General features: G+C 47.5%; 1 long non-coding RNA gene and 1 pseudogene across 5 annotated transcripts; one reads left to right on the top strand and one right to left on the bottom strand.

The window, feature by feature from the left end:
- Nucleotides 1-1,034: 1,034 nt before the first annotated feature.
- LOC123066217 (cytosolic sulfotransferase 8-like) lies at nucleotides 1,035-21,217 on the bottom strand (annotated as a pseudogene).
- On the top strand, nucleotides 17,325-19,395 carry LOC123066218 (uncharacterized). 5 transcript variants are annotated; one of them, XR_006431271.1, is made up of 7 exons: nucleotides 17,325-17,660; nucleotides 17,795-17,955; nucleotides 18,044-18,109; nucleotides 18,435-18,515; nucleotides 18,617-18,649; nucleotides 18,948-19,066; nucleotides 19,165-19,395. It is a non-coding gene; the product is annotated as an uncharacterized lncRNA (long non-coding RNA). The 5 variants fall into 5 exon arrangements; XR_006431273.1 differs by having other exon boundaries at nucleotides 17,325-17,703; nucleotides 18,435-18,509; nucleotides 18,960-19,066; XR_006431272.1 differs by having other exon boundaries at nucleotides 17,325-17,703; nucleotides 18,435-18,509.
- Nucleotides 21,218-21,857: the final 640 nt, after the last annotated feature.

The following is a 21,857-nucleotide window of genomic DNA, read 5'->3' as shown; positions in this document are numbered from 1 at the left end:
GATAATGCATTAGAATTATCAAATATTTAAATGGTAATTGGCCTTGTGGACAACCAAATAAGTTAGTGTATTGTGCTTCCGCCTCTTTGGCTTTTGTGAAGCAAAGCAATTCACTTTTATGAATATTAATTTTAAGATCTGACGTTTGCGCCAAAGCTAACAACAATAGTTTTAGATTCCTATCCTTATTCACGTCATGTTCCATAAATTAAATTGTGTTCTCCACATATTGTAATATTGAGAGTCCACGAGATGTGGCACTACTCCCATAATTTGGTTGTTTTTTTGGTGCCTCCGATCAAAGCAGTTAGCATGTCCATGACAATGTTAAATAATATTGGAGATAGTGGATCACCATGACTATAAATGCTAATTGAGAAATAACTATTCCTATGTTGATTGAAAAATAGTCACTCCCATTTTATTCCCATATAGGCTTTGTTGATCCAACTCATCAAAGTGGGGTAATACAAATGAGTGTATGAGTCACGGGTGGGCTGGGCTATGAGCTTCTTTGGACCACATGGTGTTAGGTATGCGTAAAACGATTCTTGAACTACTCCCTCCAATTCCCCGATAGTAGTTTTCATCAACATAATCTTCAAAGTTAAAATTGAACCACTAGTTCATTCTTTATAAAACCATAATAATTTACGCAACCATCTTTTAAACATAAGTTTTGCTCTATTGCTCATATGTCGAAAGGATAGTAGAGTCAATGAAAACAAAACAAAACAAAACAAGACAATAGGGTTAGCAAAACATCAAAATACAATGTTTCACATTATTATTGAGAACACACATTTTTGGTTGCACGAGCACTTGCATAGTTTAGCATAACAACGATAAGTCAACATCTGAGACCTGATCCTCTCAACTTCTCCTCAAATGGCATCACAAAGGTTGTGCTCATATCTCAAAAGGCAACAAAATCAATGAGACAAAAAAATGTTAACAAAACATCAAAGTACATAGTATTTCACACTTATTTTGGTTGCACGAACACACACATAGCTAAGCATGACACTGAGATGTCAAAATGTGAGACCATGTCCTCTCAACTTCTCCTCGACAATGGAATCCAGCTTATTTGCCATCTCTTCTGTCAAGTGGTTTGTCCAGTCACCGACCTTCCCAGTCCTAAAGTAGGCAAATTTCTCCATTGGCAGCCCGCCAATCCTATCAATTGCTCCTAATGAATTGATTGGTAAGCTCTTGAGCTTATCGAAGCTACACCGGTGCATGACATCCTCCACGACTCTTCGGCTCACCTCCTCCTTGGTGAAGGGGACACAAAGGAACTTGGCGAGCATATTGACGTGCTTGACCAGTTCGGCCATCATCTTGTCATACTTCAAGAAACGGACATTGTCGCTCCCCACTATGCTTTTCTTCCATAAACCAAGATTGTGTTCCCATATAGGCCCATACGGGGACAGCCCATCGGAAAACAACTCAAATGCTTTATCCATGGGAATGGTGTAGTCCACGCCTACCTTGTTGGTGAAGTGCCATAAGGACACAAACACGTCATTGGGATTGTGGCACAGGTACACAACACGGCAACCAAGATTAGACACGGACGGAGGTAGCAATGTGATCGACATGTGGGTGGTGAGGAGCCTAGGTGAGGCAAGCTTCTCGAGACCAGCAAGAGGGTGGAGCTGGCGGTAGGGCATCTCGAGAAACGGCACTAGGTCCTAAGGGTGGTGGGTGAGCAGCGGGTGGTCATCGTCGGCGGCGTGGCGGAAACGGTTTGCGACGATGAACGCGAGGGCCTTTAGCCAGGTGTGGTTGCACTTTGGGAACGTGACAAGGAAGGTGTTATCGGGGCGAGCCTCGAAGCACTCTTGCACGAGCATGACGCTTTGCAGTTGTGGGGTCTCAACCAGTAGCCTTTTTTTTTGAAGGCAAAGCATAACTTTATAGATTAATTAACGGTGCTTGGGCATATCGCCCAACACGCGATTAGCCACAGTGGGCGGTACAGTTGTGTTATACTCCATACAATTATTTGGTAAACACATACGACCTATTTGAGCTAATTCATGCGCAACAGAATTTGCCTCTCTATGGCAAGCTCGTACAGTGAATTTTGAGAACCACATCTTAAGTTGGAGTTTTATGTCTTCGATTACTGCAGCAAAGGGTGAGGAACCCGCCTTCCAAATGTCTAAAGCAACTCTAGTGGCACCAATGTCAGCTGTTGTCGCCACCGCTGCGGCCATTGTGCTAACCACAGTAGCAAAGGCATCGGGAGTGTGGTCTTGTCGACCGGCGCGAGCTACTATCACATGCCCCTCATCATCCCTGGCCAAAATGGCCCATCCTCCAACACTACTCCCAGGTGTAAAGGCCCCATCAAGGTTGACTTTGATGTCACCATGAGCAGGTGCCTGCCATATAGCTGAGGTCATTTTACCTGATAGAGTATACACTTCCTCATATTCCATTGCATCACATCTCACTTGCCTAACTATCTCTAATGTAGCGACTGGAAGCTCCCCTTCTCGAATCTTGTTCCTGTTGTTCCACCAATGCCACAAAAAAATTAATATAAGCATCCTTTTCCTTTCATCCAGCTCCCACAACTTATCAAGCATTGCATGCACCCCCTGATTCTCTCAAGCTGCATGCGTTCCTGCTCAAGGCCCAGTGCTCGCCATCCTTCCTTGACCAACTTGCATTTTATAAACAGGTGTGCCCCATCCTCCTCCGCCCTCCCGCAAATGAAGCAGCTAGAGTGCTCCAGCCTCATACCTCTCCTCTTCAGATTAGTGCAAAGTGCCAATGGCTGGTGCTTCATCCTCCAAATGAACATCTGCAACTTTATTGGGCACCGCATTTTCCATATGCGTTTCCAGGTTGGGTCATCATAGCTCTCCAATTTTCCCGCGCCCAAGGAACTCGATCCGGGTGCCCCTGTTTGTACTTGCTTGCATAACTCAACATGGAGCTTATAAGCACTTTTGACTGAATATTCTCCCTTCGTATCAAAGTGTCGGGTTGTAAAGTCATCCACCCCCTCCCGAAGCGGGATGTTTAGGATCTGTTTCATGTCCTCCTTGCAAAAGGTGTCTCGGACAAGCACCTCATCCCATTTTCCAGTGACTGGGCTGATTAGCTCACTGACCGTTGTGAGGAGGCTGGCCCCCGGTGGTGTGATAACTCTCCGTGACCATGGTCTCGGTATCCAAGGGTCCGACTAGATGTTTACATTGGATCCGTCCCCAATTCTCCATATATATCCCTGCTTCACGAGATCCAATCCATGGAGAATGCTCTGCCAAGAATATGGGATCACATCATGGACTTCAGCTTTTAACACCATTCGCCTAGGGAAGTATCTCACCTGCAAGACCTTTGTGCAAAGGTTGTTCAGGTTTTGGAGGAGTCACCAGCCCTGCCTTGACAGCATTGCCATATTGAAGCTATGCATATCTCTGAACCCCAATCCACCCATTGCTTTCGGCTAAATTGGCTTGTCCCAACTTATCCAATGCATCGGGTATTGCTTGTCCTACTGACTCCACCAAAACTTACCTATTAGTGTGTTCAACTCTTTACGGAATGGTTTGGTGAGGTCGAAACATGACATGGCAAAGGCAGGAATAGCTTGAGCCATGACCTTCACAAGAACTTCTTTGCTTTCTTTTGCTAGGAGACTTTCTTGCCACCCATGAACTCTCCCACATATGTTGCGCTTGATATAATTGAACGCTCTCTTCCTGGATCGCTCGACATGAATGGGTAGACCGAGGTATTTGGCATTCGAATCCGCGTTTTGTATTCCAAGGGTGTTCTTAACCGAGTTCCTCTCTGCGTCTTTTGTATTCAGACTGAACTTTATGTCCGACTTTTCCACATTGATACACTGCCCAAAACAGTCCTCATACAACTGTAAAGCACCATGGAGGGTTGTTGCTTCCTGCTGCTCCGCTTTGATCAATAACATTGAATCGTCCGCGAAGAATAGATGTGATACACCTGGCACCCTTGGGCAGATTTTGACTCCATGTAGCATACCATTCCGTTCTGCATCCTCAAGCAACGCTGACAGTCCTTCCGCATAGATTACAAATAGGTAGGGAGACACCGAATCTCCTTGCCTTAGGCCCCGTGGCGGACTGAATTGTTGGGTAAGCTCTCCATTCACTTTGATCTGATATCTCACTGTCCTCACACATTTCATAATTACCTCAACCCATCTTCTGCTGAAACCTAGCTTACTCATCAGTGCCTCCAAAAGCACCATTCGACCCTATCATAGGCTTTGCTCATGTCTACTTTGACCACCGCATACTCAGCCTTCCCGGTCCTCTTATTTAGTAAGTAGTGGGACAACTCATATGCTATAAGGACTAGTCTCCCCAGCACAAACGCGCTTTGATTCTCTGAAATGATACCAGGAAGAACTAGCTTGAGCCGGTTTGCAATGACTTTTGACACTAGTTTGTATATCACACTGCATAGACTTATTGGCCGGAGATCCTTGATTCTCTTCGGGTTTTTAACTTTAGGTATGAACACGACCATTGTATCATTCCAGCCCTCAGGGATCTCTCCTCCATTCAGTACAGCTAGCACTTCTTCCACTAGTTTGTCCCCCATAAAATGCCAATGCATCTTAAAGACAATTGTCGGCATCCCATCAGGTCCCGGCGCCTTATGGTCCAACGCCGCCTTTACTTCTTCTCAGGTAAATGCTGCATCAAGTGTTGCATGCATGTCGTTGGTCACCCGCGGTTGGACTTTGTCGAGCAGTTCTGGCAACCGGTGAGGATTGGAGGTTGTAAAAAGTTCCTAAAAAAAGGAGCGCATGTAGTTAGTTAAAACCTCCCCCTCCTCCACTACAACTCCGTCCTCCCTTCTGATCTCCTTCAACCTATTTGGTCTCTTCCTTGCTGAGGCCACAGACTGCAGATATTTGATATTACGATTGCCACCCTTCAGCCACCACATGTGAGCTCGTTGCTCCAGTTTTGTATGCTTCTTCTCCTTCAGCTCATGAACTAGTGTATGGAGCCTTGCTTCCTCTCTAATTTTTGCCTCCGAAATAGGTTCTTTCATGCATCTCTCCAGCTCCCTCTGCGCCTTCTTAATCCTCCTCTCAAGCTCTCCCACAACCTCTCTACTCTAAGTACCTATTTGTGTTGCCACCGTTTTTAGTGCATGGGTGACATCTCCTCCTCCTCTGATCCCCTCCAACCCATCTCCCATGCATCCTTGATCACATCTTCACACCCCTCCTCCTGCAACCACCGTGCCTCAAATCTGAAGTTATTGTCCCCATTCTTCCATTTTTATCCACCCCTTCCAGCTGCACAATTATTGGTAGATGGTCTGAATGTCTCGGTTCACCATTGATTACTATGAAATTTGGGAACATCTCACACCACTCCTCATTTGATGTTGCCCTATCTAGACGCTCGCAAATATATATCCGCAGCTCCTTACCATGGTTCCTCCAGGTGAATGTATCTCCTTCATACCCAATGTCTCTCAAGCTACACTGGTGCAAAGCCTCCCTAAACTCATCAAGGTAGTGTTGAGGCCGGCCTGCTCCCCCTACCTTCTCATCGCTTGCTAAAATCTCATTGAAGTCACCAAAGCATAGCTACAACCTTCATCCTTGGTGTTGTTGATTGATATGTCTCCAATGTATCTATAATTTTTGATTGTTCCATGCTATTATATTATCTGTTTTGGATGTTTAATGGGCTTTAATATGCTCTTTTATAATATTTTTGGGACTAACCTATTAACCAGAGGCCCAGTGCCAGTTTCTGTTTTTTGCCTATTTTAGAGTTTTGGAGAAAAGGAATACCAAATGGAGTCCAAACAGAATGAAACCTTTGTGATGATCTTTCTTGGACCGAAAGCAAACCAGAAGACTTGGAGTTGAAGTCAGAAATTCCACGAGGTGTCCACGAAGCAGGAGGGCGTGCCCAGGGGGTAGGCGCGCCCCCACCCTTGTGGGCCCCTCATAGCTCCACCAACGTACTTCTTTCTCCTATATATACTCTTAGACCCTAGAAACATCAGGTGGAGCCACGAAACCATTTTTCCACCGCCGCAACCTTCTGTACCCGTGAGATCCCATCTTGGGGCCTTTTCCGACGATCTGCCAGAGGGGGAAACGATCTTGGAGGGCTTCTACATCAACACCATTGCCTCTTCGATGAAGCGTGAGTAGTTTACCACAGACCATCGGGTCCATAGTTATTAGCTAGATGGCTTCTTCTCTCTCTTTGATTCTCAATACAAAGTTCTCCTCGATGTTCTTGGAGATATATTTGATGTAATACTCTTTTATAGTGTGTTTGCCGAGATCCAATGAATTGTGGATTTATGAACAAGATTATCTATGAATATTATTTGGTTCTTCTCTGAATTCTTATATGCATGATTTGATATCTTTGCAAGTCTCTTCCAATTATCGGTTTAGTTTGGCCTACTAGATTGATCTTTCTTGCATTGGGAGAAGTGCTTAGTTTTGGGTTCAATCTTGCGGTGTCCTTTCCCAATGGCACTAGGGGCAGCAAGGCATGTATTGTATTATTGCCATCGAGGATAAAAAGATGGGGTTTATATCATATTGCTTGAGTTTATCCCTCTAGATCATGTCATCTTGCTTAATGTGTTACTCCGTTCTTATGAACTTCATACTCTAGATGCATGCTGGATAGCGGTCGATGTGTGGAGTAATAGTAGTAGATGCAAAATCGTTTCGGTCTACTTGACACGGACGTGATGCCTATGTTCATGATCATTGCCTTAGATGTCTTCATAATGATGCGCTTTTCTATCAATTGCTCGGCAGTAATTTGTTCACCCATCGTAATGCATGCTATCTTGAGAGAAGCCACTAGTGAAACCTATGGCCCCCAAGTCTCTTTTCTATTATATTACATCTCTTTTCCATTATATCGCATCTCGTTTACTATTTTGCACTCTTTACTTTCCAATCTATACAACAAAAATACCAAAAATATTTACTTTATTATCTCTATTATATCTCACTTTTGCGAGTGACTGTGAAGGGATTGACAACCCCTTTATCGTGTTGGTTGCAAGGTTCTTGATTGTTTGTGCAGGTACTAGGTGAGTTGTGCATCGTCACCTATTGGATTGATACCTTGGTTCTCAAAACTGAGGGAAATACTTATGCTACTTTGCTGCATCACCCTTTCCTCTTCAAGGGGAAAACCAATGCAAGTTCAAGAGGTAGCATTGATTAAGAATTTTTAGCAGCCTCCACATTTCCTTCTTCCTAATCGATTCAGATTCTCCGGACACCCCTGTTAGTCTCTAGATCGATCCAAATCCCTTGTTACATCCACATCAACATGCCTCCTACCATATGAGCTTAAAGTAACGTCCACTCCTCTCCTCCAGAATAAGGCCACCCATCTACCACTACCTTCATCCTTCCAAGCAATCATGTTGGCGAGCCCCAACAGCCACCTAAACCTTCCCAAGTCTTTCTCCTTCATTCTAGTCTCACACAGAAACAAAATGTCGGGATCCTCCGCTCTTCCCAGTTCGAAAAGAGATTGAATTGCTGGGCCATTCCCAAGTCCACGGTAGTTCCAACTTACGAGTCCATTGCTCCCGGCGGGGTTGCACATGCAACCCGGCCGATATGCTCGTGTTCTGGTCCTCCATTTATGTATAGTCATCACCCTCTAGTTCTCCTTGCATGGTACTGCTCCTTTCATCTCCTTCCATCTTACTCTTCTTACTCATAACTGAGCCATCTATTTCCATCTTATCACTCTCCCTCTTGCCTAACTTAATTCTCGGGTTCTCGCTCTGGTCACCTTCCCCCGCCCTTGCCTTCCTTGTGAACTTCTTCCCTTCCTTCGTCCCTTCGTCCTTCCCAATAGTCATCCCCATTCGTCCTTTCTCCTTAATGCTAGTCTAGCCCCGCTCCTCCCTTGATGCTTTCTCCTTAACCGTTGTGCCTTGATCCACACCAACGGACCCAGCATCTACCACCATGTCTACATTTTCCTTCACAATGTCCATTTGGCTCTCCATGACTACCCCGGCCTGTAGGGATCTTGTTGTGTTTCCCTCTGTTTGCTTGTCTCCTTTGTCGGTAAGTTTTAGCGGACTCGTTACTTCGTTCCCCCCCCCCCTGCTCCCTTCTCACTACTTTTAGATTCCACCCCTTCTTTCCTCCAAGAGGGGGGCATCGCTTCCCGACCCACCAGATCCTCTACCCCAACTGTACTATCTAAGATCACCCTAATACTGGTTCCCATCACTCCCTCTGCCTCCACCCAGACTTCTAGCGTTGCTGCTTCGCCACCCGTCGTTCCATCTGCCTCTCCCTCCTTCCTCCTCCCTCTTAGTACTATCCTCCGCCCTCATCCAAGGGCCATATTGGGGAGATTCACCCCTCATAGGTATCATCTTGCATTCCTTCTCCTCGTGTCCAGTTATCCCGCATGTGTAGCAAAAGTCTGTCATATGTTCATATTCAAACCGGCACCAAAGCAACTATTTCTTATTTTTTCTTATTATTGCTATCCTATCCCTTCGCTGCCTCCTCCACCATGCTACCATCTGCTTTCCTCTCCCTGTCCAGCACAAAACCTCTCATCAGTGGTTCCGTAATATCCAATTTCACCTTTACACGGAGGTATTTCCCCACGGCTTTCCCATCATGCCCTACATCCACATAAATTAGCTCATGAAAGCCAGCACCAATCCTTTCGCCTGTGGCTCTGTTCATATGTCCGAGGGGTAGACCAAACACACAAACCATATTGGAATCAGATTGAAATCATACTCATCGACCATCTTCTTTGGGTCAAATTCTTCCATTACTAGGAGCTCCTTATCAAACCACCACAACCCTTCCTCTAGTGCGCGCCTCCATCCTGTTGGCTGGCAAAAGGTAAACAGGAATACATTGGCCTCTACATCCTTACAGTCAAGACCCTTTATGGGACACCAAATCCTCCACAGAGTTTGCCCGATCACACTTGCATGTGCTGGTTTCTCAGAGAAAAGCTTGCCAATTGCCTATGGTTCATTGAGCACCCAGTCGATTGACTTCCCTTTCTCCGCCTCTCCAATCTTCAGCCCCCTCTGAGGGAGTCCTGGATAAGGGGGTATCCGGACAGCCGAACTATGTACTTTGGCCGGACTGTTGGACTATGAAGATACAAGATTGAAGACTTCGTCCCGTGTCCGGATGGGACTCTCCTCAGTGTGGAAGGCAAGCTTGGCGATTCGGATGTAGATCTCCTTCTCTATAACCGACTTTGTGTAACTCTAGCCCCCTCCGGTGTCTATATAAACCGGAGGGTTTAGTCCGTAGGACACAACAACAATCATATCATAGGCTAGCTTCTAGGGTTTAGCCTCTCTGGTCTCGTGGTAGATCAACTCTTGTAATACTCATATCATCCAGATCAATCAAGCAGGAAGTAGGGTATTACCTCCATCGAGAGGGCCCGAACCTGGGTAAACATCGTGTCCCCAGTCTCCTGTTACCATTAGCCTTAGACGCATAGTTCGGGACCTCCTACCCGACATCCGCCGGTTTTGACGCCGACATTGGTGCTTTCATTGAGAGTTCCTCTGTGTCGTCGATGTAAGGCTCGATGGCTTCTTCAACCTTCAACAACACCGTCCAGGGTGAGAATTTTCTCCCCAAACAGATTTTCATGTTCGGTGGCTTCGCACTGCGGGCCAACTCGCTTGGCCATCTAGAGCAGATCGACAGCTACGCCCCTGGCCGTCAAGTCAGGTTCGGGAACCTAAACTACATTGCCGACATCCGCGGAGACTTGATCTTCGACGGATTCGAGCCCACGTCAGGAGCGCCGAATGATCATCACGCGCATGACTTAGATTTATCGTCGGACAGTGTTCAGGATATCGCGCCTGCCATGGCTCCGGACTTTGATCCAGAGCATATCATGCCATCCGAGGACGGGTGGATGGACCCTGCCATGGAGGGCGCACACCTATCGGCATTGGAGCTGAACACAGACTCCGCTTCTAAGGAAATATGTGTCTCCGAACCGCGTGCGTCCATGCCCATCGAACCTGATTGGGCTCCGGTCATGGAATTCACCGCCGCGGATATCTTCCAGCACTCCCCCTTTGGTGATGTGCTAAATTCATTAAGGTCTCTCTCTCTGTCAGGAGATTCCTAGCCGAACTATGTTCGGCTCGAGTGGGAAGCAGGCAACAAAGAAATTCGTTACCCACCCACCACACACTTCATAGCCACGATCGATGATTTGACCGACGTGCTTAACTTCGACTCCGAAGACATCGACGATATAGACAACAATGCAGGAGAAGAACAGGAACCGCCACCCACAGGGCGCTGGACTGCCACCTCTTCATATGATATATATATGGTGGATACTCCCAAAGAAAACAATGGCGATGAGGCAACATGAGATAACCCCTCAGGGTAGTAATCAAAGCATGGGCGTCATCGGCGCCGCTCCAAGCCCCGCCACAGCAACACCGGCACTGGAGAAGAAAATAATCCAGATGGCGCCGAAGAGGAATACAATCCTGATCAGCCTACCTTCGAGCAAGCCGAACAAAAACACGGGTAGGTCAGCCCAGATGAACAGGCGACGGACGGATACTTGGAGGACGATAACTATATGCCCCCCTCCGAAGACGAGATGAGCCTCGGGGATGACGAATTCGGCGTACCGGAGGATCCCATAGAGCAGGAGTGCTTCAAGCGTCGGCTTATAGCCACTGCAAGAAGCCTGAAAAAGAAGCAGCAACAGCTCCAAGCTGATCAAGATCTGCTTGCAGACAGATGGACCAAGGTCCTGGCAGCCGAGGAATACGAGTCGAGCCCCCCATCAGGGGATACCCAAAGCACAAATCGCTAGAAGAAGAGGTCGAAGAGCCTGAGCTTCCAACACAAGATGAGGCTGACCGACCACCTCGTGGCCAGGATAAAACGACGTACCAGTCCGCACCCCCACGTCGGTTCACTACGGCCTGGGGCAACACGCAGGACCTGCGAGACACATTGGAAAACAACGCAGGACAACCAAGATCGATCTACGGATCAGGAGGGCGCACCACAACACATGACGATGATCATCATGCCAGATACACTAATAATAAATCCGGTCGGGCCAAACATAACCGGCCAGACCTATCCGGACTAAGTCGTGACATAGCCCGGCACAGAGGCGCCGCACACCCCCTCTGCTTCACTGATGAAGTAATGGAACATGAATTCCCAGAAGGGTTTAAACCTGTCAACATTGAGTCATACGATGGAACAACAGACCCCGCGGTGTGGATCAAAGATTTCCTTCTCCACATTCACATGGCTCGTGGTGATGACCTACATGCCATCAAATATCTCCCACTCAAGCTTAAAGGGCCAGCCAGACATTGGCTGAATAGCCTGCCAGCAAACTCCATTGGCAGTTGGGAAAATCTTGAGGACACATTCCTCGATAACTTCCAGGGCACCTATGTGCGACCACCGGATGCTGATGACTTAAGGCACATTACCCAATAGCCCGGAGAGTCAGCCAGGAAATTTTGGACTCGGTTCCTAACTAAAAAGAACCAAATTGTCGACTATCCGGACGCCGAGGCCCTGGCGGCCTTTAAGCATAATATCCGCGGCAAGTGGCTTGCCCAACACCTCGGCCAAGAAAAACCGAAGTCCATGGAGGCCCTCATGACACTAATGACCCTCTTTTGCGCGAGCGAGGACAGCTGGCTGGCTCGCAGTAACACCGTGCCAGGAAACTCTGGCACTTTAGATATCCGCGACAGTAACGGAAAGCCACGGCGCAATAGACACAAGCGTCGGAACAATGGCGACAATGCCGAAGATACGGCAGTCAATGCCGGATTCAGCAACTCCAAATCCGGTCAGCGGAAGAAGCAGTTTAAAAGAAACAATACTGGATCATCCAGTGTGGACCGCATACTCGACCGCTCGTGCCAGATTCACATCACCCCCGATAAATCAGCCAATCACACTAACAGAGATTGCTGGGTGTTCAAACAGGTCGGCAAGATAAATGCCGAGAACAAGGACAAGGGGCTGCACATCGATGATGACGAGGAGCCCCGACGTCCGAACACTGGGGGACAGAAGAAATTCCCCCCCAGGTGAAAACGGTAAACATGATCTACGCGACTCACATCCCCAAACGGGAGCGAAAGTGTGCACTTAGGGACGTCTACGCCATGGAGCCCGTCGGCCCAAAGTTCAACCCATGGTCATCCTGCCCGATCACCTTTGATCGTAGGGATCATCCCACCAGCATCCGTCACGGCAGCTCAGCCGCATTGGTCCTTGACCCAATCATCGACGGATTCCATCTCACGCGAGTCCTCATGGACGGTGGTAGTAGCCTGAACCTGCTCTATCAGGACACAGTGCGCAAAATGGGCATAGATCCCTCACGGATTAAGCCAACCAAGACCATCTTTAAAGGTGTAATTCCAGGGGTAGAGGCCCGCTGTACGAGCTCAATAACACTGGAAGTGGTCTTCGGATCTCCGGATAATTTCCGAAGCGAGGAGTTAATCTTCGACATCGTCCCTTTCCGTAGTGGCTATCATGCACTACTGGGACGAACTGCGTACGCTCGATTCAATGCGGTACCGCACTATGCATACCTCAAGCTCAACATGCCAGGACCCCGCGGGGTTATAACATTCAATGGAAACACAGACCGCTCCCTTCATACGGAAGAGCATACTGCGGCCCTTGCAGCCAAAGTACAAAGCAACATTCTTCGACAGACAGCCTATTCCTCAACAACAACCCCGTGCACCATCAAGCGAGTCCGGAGCACCCCGCAGCAGGATGGTCAGGCGCGCCCAGAGCTCGATTAGCAATCCGGCCTCCGCAATAGCCCCACTGAGGAGGCATTTGTGCCACGCGTACACAACTACGCACTCAAAATAGCATGGGCATATGCGGAGTCAAGTCGACGATGCAGCTCACAGTGCGGTTCAGCCCCCACAAGGCCCGCACATCCTTCAACTTCCTTTCTTTTCAAGACCCCACTTTAGGGAAGCCCCTTCAGAGAATCGGACTATCGGACTCATCACTTAGGGGAACACTAAGGAGGCAAGAGGCTTTGCACACAAGGGAATACCCAGGTGATCTCTTTCAATGATCGTTATACCTGTTTTTACATACCTTCATGCAACCTGCCCTTGGATAGGACAGGTCAAATAGTCTTATTTTTCTATGCTTAATGCATTAATTGTACACATACGCCTTGCCGCATTATCCAAATAACAATGGGAAATAGTATATAGCGTCAGCTTCTTATTACTATCTTCATATTTTCCCTTGAATATTTATTCAATATTGGATCCGAACACTTTGGTACGATCTGTGCGCCAGGGGCTTTCTATTGAGCCCCATAATATGGCAATAAAAGTCTGAACACTTTTGACAGTGCGGCACCCCGAACTTATAGCATTATATGCATCAGCTCTGAATCATGTCTTGGGTCAATAGTTGGGTTAGCCCGACTCCCTTATTTTGGTACCTTATGTTCCATTACATCAGCTAAGGTAGCACAGGGAGAACTACTGTGATTGTGTTCCGGTTCTTCCAGACAAGCACCTCAGTAGAGAAAGCCGAAAATTGACTGTCATGATGCGGCGAGAGCTGGTTGCTGTTCGCGAGGTACTAAATCCTTAAAGATTTTTTCCGCTTAAGGCGAGGAATCGGCCTTGCCCGATTTAGGCGTGTATAACGCCCCAGTTCGGCCTTCCGAATACTAGGGGCTTCGCCGAAATTTAAAATTATAGACTTCTATGGCCAAGTGAGAGTTATAAAGCCGAATAGCCCGATTGCCTTGCTCGCTGTGCTAAACACCTCCTTAAAGGACCAACAATTTGGATAAAGAGTGTTTGGCTTTTCCACGAACACCCCAGTACTAGTTACAAGGGGGAAGAAGTCGACGACTGGCCTACTTTTAGATTTTGACAAACGGTCGCAGAGAAGGTAATATTTGAAATCAAACAAAGCGTTATATAGCACAAACAAACTCGTTCTCATATCACAAAGACGACATGAGTACATTCATTCAAAGATTATGTTCTTGGCACATTCATTTGCCACAAGACGAGTGCCTTTCATAACACCATCATAATATTTTTCGGGGTAGCGATGCTCCTTACCCTCCGCGGGTCCATCCTTCACGAGCTTCTCAGCATCCAGTTTGGCCTAATGCATCTTCGCGCGGGCAAAGGCCCGTCGGGCACCCTCAATACAGACGGACTGCTTGATAACTTCTAGCCGTGGACACGCATGCACCATCCGCTTTACCAGGCCAACATAGCTGTCGGGCAGGGGCTCGCCAGGCCACATCCGGACTATGAGGTCCTTCATGGCCAGTTCAACCGCATTGTGAAGTTCGACCAATTGCTTCAGTTGGTCACATAGAGGCATCGGGTGTTCGGCTCCAGTGTATTGGGACCAGAACAGTTTCTCTGTTGAGCTCCCCTCTTCAGCACGATAGAACTCTACGGCATCCGAAATGCTGCGTGGCAGATCTGCGAAGGCCCCTGGAGAGCTCCGAATTCGTGTAAGTAAAAGAAATGACTCTTCCACATGCTTGCTTTGCATAAATAATGCCTTACCCTCCGCTATCTTCTTGGCCACCTGGATTTCCTGGAGGGCCTTTTGGGCTTCGGCCTTGGCATTTGTCGCGCTCTGGAGGGCCTTCGCAAGCTCAGACTCCTGCGTCTTGAAGTCATGCTCCAAGGACTCAAACTTCTTGCCGAGCTCCTGAAGCTCTTGCTATACCTCTCCCACCCGAGCATCTTGCTTTTCGCGCTCGGTGCGCTCCGTAGCCGCCTTAGCGTCGGCCGCGGACAGCACTTTCTTCAGGGCCGCCACTTCGGTCGTGGTCCCTATTTAAAATCATGATGCTTTTTCTTAGCATCATCAATTTTTCTCCTCTATATGACACATGGACGGGGCTTCACTTACCTATCTTCTCCTCGAGCTGCCTCTTCACGAGGTCGAGCTCTTCTTCGGCCTGCCCCAGGTCGTGCTTCAGTCCGGCAACCTCAGCTGTGCGCGCAGCGGTAGTCAGCAGCAATGCCTGCTTGTTAACATAGACAAGTACCATTAGCTTCTTGTGGTTTTTTAGTTGACCCTCCGTTTGGCTTTTCCTTCCGAACACCAAACAGAGTATCAGGGGCTACTATCTATCGGGTGATATTTCCTCAAGCTTTTTTACTTACCTCAAAGCCTGTTAGCAGGCTGGTGCAGGCTTCGGTGAATCCGCTCTTGGCGAACCGAACCTTCTCAATTACCGTACTCATAAGAGTACGGTGCTCATCGTTGATGGAAGCGCCTCGAAGCACTTCCAACAAATTAGCCGATGCCTCCGGCTGGGTGGAGGTCGTCGGCGCGGCTGGCTCGCCCTCCTTTGTGAAGGGTTGCCTACCGTAATCTGGAGCCTTTGGAGGCTCCGGCACAGTAACCGGCTGGGAGCCAGATTTGTTGTGGCTCCCATTAGCATAATCCATGGGGTTCTTACCCCTCATGTGTTTGGCTCCTGGGATTTTGCCCTGGGGGACCTCCAGAACGACCGCCCTCTGCTCTGGTATCCTTTGGGACAGCACCTCGGTGTCGTCCGCGGGTCGTGGGGAGGTGGCCGTCGGGAGTGAATCGCTGATCATCTTTGACTCACTCAAGGATCTCTCCGAAGAGGATACCCCGAGGTTGGACCTGGCCGGACTGCATATATGAGTTCGGCGTTATTACAAACCATGAAGGCGAAGCCGCACGAAAAGTATAACAGAGTGCGGATACTTACGACCTCGCCCGGGGCTTATCCCTGGGTAGCCACTCCTCGTCGTTGTACGCGGCGGTAGTGGAGTGATCTGGACGGGACGCCTTTCCCTTCTTTGGCGTTCCAGCCTCCCCTGATGGGGCAGCCTTCCTTTTCTTCTCCTCCCGAGTGCGGGGAGGGGGCATTTCCTCATGTTTCCCCCCGTCTCCATGGGGGGAATCCTGTTTGGTCAGCATGGTGACTTAAAAATCCTCCCACGAATGTACTGGGGAAGGAACATCTTGTGATAGTCAGAGGACTTACCGGATTGGCGAGGCGCTTCGCGCTGAGTCCATGGTCCTCGGAAAGGAAGGGAGGAACTTCGCTGGTCTTGAACAGTACCCTCATGACGTCTTTGTGCGTCGTGTCGAAGAGTTCCAGCAACATCTGGTGTTCGGCCGGATCGAACTCCCACATATCGAATGCCCGTCTTTGGCACGGGAGAATCTGCCGAACGAGCATGACCTGGATCATGTGTGACAAGCTTGATCTTCTTATCCCTCATACTTTTGATGCAGGTCTCGAGTACGGTCAGCTCCGTGGGTTCGCCCCAGGCCAGGCCCTTCTTTTGCTAAGAAGTGAGCCGCATGGGGATTCCGGATCTGAATTTGGGGGCCGCCACCCAGTTGGCGTCGCGCGGCTGGGTGATGTAGAACCACCCTGATTGCCACCCTTTCACGGTCTCCACGAAGGAGCCGTCAAGCCATGTAACATTGGGCATTCTGCCCACCATGGCGCCTCTGCACTCCGCCTATTGGCCGCTCACGATCTTTGGCTTCACGCGGAAGATTTGCAACCACAGGCCAAAGTGGGGCTTGATGCGGAGGAAGGCCTCGCACACGACGATAAACATCGAGATGTTGAAGACAAAATTCGGGGCTAGATCGTGAAAATCTAGCCCGTAGTAATACATGAGCCCGCGGACAAACGGGTGGAGTGGAAATCCTAGTCCGCAGACAAAATGAGGGAGAAATACTACTCTCTCCCGAGACTTTGGGGTGGGGGTGATCTGTCCCTCTGCCGAAAGCCTGTGCGCGATGCTCTCGGCCAGGTATCTGGCCACCCGAAGCTTGGTAATGTCCTCCTCTGTGACAGAGGAGGCCATCCACTTGCCTCCCGCTCCGGACATGCTGCGGTCCTACGGAGAAGGTGAGAACTTGGGCACTGGGGCTCGAGAGTGCGAGAACGGATGATCAAAGGAGGAAGAAGGCACTACTAGAAATTAAGCCAATAACGACCAACGTCTAAAAGTCTTGGTTGTTATTCTTACGATGAGCTAGTCGCACGTTTAAACTAACCCCACGAAACCTCCCCAACAGCGATGGATATGTCTGTCGTTATTTTGGTGGCCGTTGTTGATTTAATACTCCATATATTTGATACTTTTATTTATTTTTAGAGTAATTAGCATCCTTATCTGGTGAAACGAGGGAGATAATAGGAAGAAAAATAAAATTCACTTCTAACTATCCCTACAGTCTCGCGTCTAGGTAAACCACGGTGGCGCGTCCCCTCTCAGATTGAGCCGCTCGCCCCTGCAGCCGCCACTGCCATGAATGCCGCATGCCCACGTCGTCCCCTTGCCTCATCGCCTCCTCATCCCAGGACACCGACCCAGATGCGCCCGCTGCCAAGGTCGTCCGAGTGGAGCAGAGGATCCACGCTCGCTGCCGAGTGGAGCAGAGGATCGACGCTCGCTGCCGAGGTCGCCTGAGTAGACCGGATCCCTTGTCGGGTGCTCGACGAGCAGCGCAACGGGGTCCAGAGGATCAACGCCGAGATCAGTTCCGCATCCATCGGATCTAATAGTTCAGTGACGAGGTCAATACTCCTACGTGTTGGTCGGATCTAGTTCGGTGATGATGTCAGTGTTGCTACCGCATCGGCCGTATTTAGTAGCGGGCTGGGGATATTTGGAGTGGATCGCTAATGGTTTAACAACTGTTCTTATTCAGATATTTAGATGGGAGGGGGAGGTAGAGGCGGATACGATGCAGGACTCGTTTAGGACGGAGAACAGAGGTGAATTCGGGTTGTAGTCTCTCGCATGGCATGAACATGACAGATGTATCGGGGACGAGCATTGCCGGGACGTGCATAGGCTGCCGTGTAGCAGGTAATTAACTAGCTAAATTCTTCACTCTGACCATTTTTGTTTGAGATTTTTTTTCAATTTGAAAGTGAAGATGTAAACCTGGATGCAGGTTTGTGGAGGTGATGGCGCCAGTCTTGTGAAGGGATGCTTGGAGATGCGTGTGGCACTGATCTAGGTACGTGCATACACTTTTCAGAACAAAGACGTTTTTTGGCTTGCCTATCTGAAAGTGAGGACAATGTGTTTGGCTGCTGATTATTTTTAACTTGTACGTACATGATTGATAATTTTGGCTTGTGTGGACTGAAAAGAAGAGTTAACGAGTTTGATCTTCAGAATGACCTCGTCAATCGATGGCCTATTGACTCGTACATCTAGAGATGTGTCAATGAATGCATAGCCTAATTATTGAGCAACAACGTCTAAAAAGATATCATGTGCGATATATAGTCGTGTATACCTGATGTATACTTTTTTTCACTTTTGATTTAATTTGTTAGAATCCCAAAGAGCAGATTGCCATTGTAGACGCTCAGTACATGGTTCATTGTGCAGTTCCCATGCTCCAGGGCGAGGTAATTGTAAGTTTTTCTTGTAAGCTTAAACTTCTCAAAAATTGATGTCTCCTTGCGTGCTCTATTTTTCATATGCTCACCACTTTGAAGCTCCTCTTCTCCTCCAGAATCACAAAGAAAAGCCAGGAGGCCGTTTTGAGGTATGTATATCACTCACTCTTGAGAATAATATTTGGTTTTAATTTGTTGGGTATATGTGTTAAGAAATTAGCTGGGTATATGACAACAACCAAAAAAAGTTCATTTTTTCTGAGAAATAAAATAACTCCAGTTTTGCTTGAATTAGAAAAGAAACATTCCAAATAATATTTGCTTAAAATAGTTTGCCTTTGTCGCACAAGGATAAGGACTATTGAAGAATTCAAGTGGAAACTTGTTGCTTTATGATATTATCCTCTTTGCTAGTTCTTTTATATGTACTGACATATAAACCATTAGTGTTTTTTGTAGAATGGATGGTCCACCTTAAAAGTAACATCACGAGGCATTGTAGACATTGGTGAAGGATGATAAGGACTTGTTATGGTGTCTCATGAGTGAAGAGAAAACATTTACTGGTTGTTACTTGAGTTTTTTGGTACAAATGAACATCAATATTGGTTGTTCTGGATAGTGTTTTTGGTTAGTAATTTCACAATGGTTTTTTTATCTCCAGATATGTATGTGGGGAATTAGAGACATTGCGAGACCAATATTAAGTAAGGCGGAATTGGTTTCTAAACTACAAGCTGGTGAGCAAGCGAGGCAAGTGCTCAAAGGAACGTTCAATGGCATGGTGCAAGAGGTGTTAGAAATTAAGTGTATTGTGTCTAGTATATTAGTAAGTGATAGTTCTCATGTAAGCCAACTTGAAGTTTCTTAAAGGATATTTTAATGTATGTCAGAATATAGGTATTTTTATCAATAAAAGAGGCTATGATCCTTTAAAACCATATTCTCTTGTTTTTATATTAATATGGATGTTAATATTGAAACGTTGGATGCTGCATAAAGTGATTGTTGAACGCAAAATTATTCTAAATATAAGTGGTTCTGAAGGATATCAATGTGTGAAGAGAGTGGTTGCTAATGATACTTTGGTCAGCATGATAACATTATTAGCGACGACAATTGTGGTCGCTATTTCCATGGGATTGACGACCGCACACCATCTCGTCGTTACAAGATAACGACCACAAAAGGTATGTGGTCGTTATACTTTTAACGACGGAGCCTACTACGACCAGCAGATTGTGGTCGTTAATGACCCTTAACGACCACAATCCGTCCTTTAACGACCACATATACCGTCGTTAAAAACCATTTTCCTAGTAGTGAGGCGTGGGTGAAAACGGGAGATCTTTGTCCCTTTATAAAGGCGGTGCAGAATGTGTGCCTCCCCACTTGCCTCTCGAAATCACTCATTTTCCAAGCGCCTCGATTCATGGCGCTGGTTGGGTTACCCATACTCGTATTGATGGAGATCCCGCGATAAGGGGACACGATCTCTACTTTCACAAGACGTGCCAAAGAAACTACCTCGCAATGTGTGCGGGAGCTGGTTGTGAAAAGCGGTTTGAATAATGACCGGACCATGGCGTGTTGTCACGTTGTGAAGGGTTGTCAGCAGTTTAGATTTGTGAAATGTTATTCTCTCTACGGTGGTATATGGAATTTGTCTTGCAGAGCCGGACACGGTCCTTGTGTTCGGAATTTATCTTGGAGTATTCGGAGATGGAACCCGCCTTGCAATGCCGAAGACAATCTGCGCGCCGGACTCATCGTCATTGAGCCTGGTTCAGGGGCTACTGAGGGAGTCCTGGATAAGGGGGTATCCGGACAGCCGGACTATGTACTTTGGCCGGACTGTTGGACTATGAAGATACAAGATTGAAGACTTCATCCCGTGTCCGGATGGGACTCTCCTCGGCGTGGAAGGCAAGCTTGGCGATTCGGATGTAGATCTCCTTCTCTGTAACCGACTATGTGTAACCCTAGCCCCCTCCGGTGTCTATATAAACCGGAGGGTTTAGTCCGTAGGACACAACAACAATCATACCATAGGCTAACTTCTAGGGTTTAGCCTCTCTGATCTCGTGGTAGATCAACTCTTGTAATACTCATATCATCAAGATCAATCAAGCAGGAAGTAGGGTATTACCTCCATCGAGAGGGCCCAAACCTGGGTAAACATCGTGTCCCCAGTCTCCTGTTACTATTAGTCTTAGACGCACAGTTCGGGACCCCCTATCCGAGATCCGCCGGTTTTGACACCGACACCCTCCTCTCCTCCTCTGACAACTTCAATCCTCTCATCAGACCTTCAACATCCCATATCCCCCTCACCTTCGCCTCCAAACCTACAGTAAACCCTAGGTATGAACTAGGTGGTGTACGACCGTGCTCCCTAGTACGCGGAAGGCATATCATGGATGGAATGGGTGGGCGGACAATTATGGGGGTCGTTGGATGGGTTTAGTAGGGGATGGCGGCTGTAGGAGGAAGACGAACCAGCGATCTAAGCCGCCACACTGCCAGGAACCCTAGTATTGTCGAGATCGCCTTCGAGATCGCCTCTCCGTGAGTTACGCCAACCGCCACCGTTAGAGGCGGACTCTCAGCCAGCAGCCTTGATACAGGACCCAGCCTCCTTGCACCTCTGCAACAAGGCTCTCTCCTCCTTCATCCATGATGTTGGTATGGTTGCTCTCGCTTTGAGCTGCTGCCATGGCCAATTTTTTAGGTAAGCTGGGGTTTGGTGCGTGATTTTGATTGTGATCACATCTAGATATAGAATGAGTATTTGTAAGGGGCTATACACAAAGGGAAAACATTGAACTAGCTTGTCTGCCCTCGTATTGAATTGTGCGCATGTATCACAAGCTCTACTAGTTTAATTGCACGTGACTGTCAAAGTGGGCGCCGGATATGCATACACAAGGCAACACTTGAGCAGTTGAGCTGTACCTGATTAACTTGAGTGCAGTGAGCTAAACCAAAAAAAGTAAAATAAATAAACTATTCGGGGAGAGAGGATTTCTTCATCCTTAGCTCCATTGAGCCCTGATTTTGAAAACTTCAAAAATCACGTTTTAAAGTTTCAAAAAATTCTAAAAATAAATAAGGACGAACATTTAGATTTTATACTACATTTCTGTAAAAGATTTCATGATCAAATACACATTGGTGTGAGCTGTATAAAAAATAGACTTTTATAGTGAATAGATTTCATGTGCAAGAAAGACATGTTTTCTTTGTGTATCTTGAACCAGAACGTATTTCTTCATGAAAATATAAGGGCGTGTATTATACATTCATAGGTTCACGTGTAATTTTTTTTCAGAATTTTCTGAAATTTTCAAATATGTT

This window comes from Triticum aestivum, chromosome 3B, assembly GCF_018294505.1.
Source record: "Triticum aestivum cultivar Chinese Spring chromosome 3B, IWGSC CS RefSeq v2.1, whole genome shotgun sequence".
In the NCBI taxonomy this organism is placed as follows: domain Eukaryota; kingdom Viridiplantae; phylum Streptophyta; class Magnoliopsida; order Poales; family Poaceae; genus Triticum; species Triticum aestivum.
This window is presented reverse-complemented; position numbering and strand designations above follow the sequence as displayed.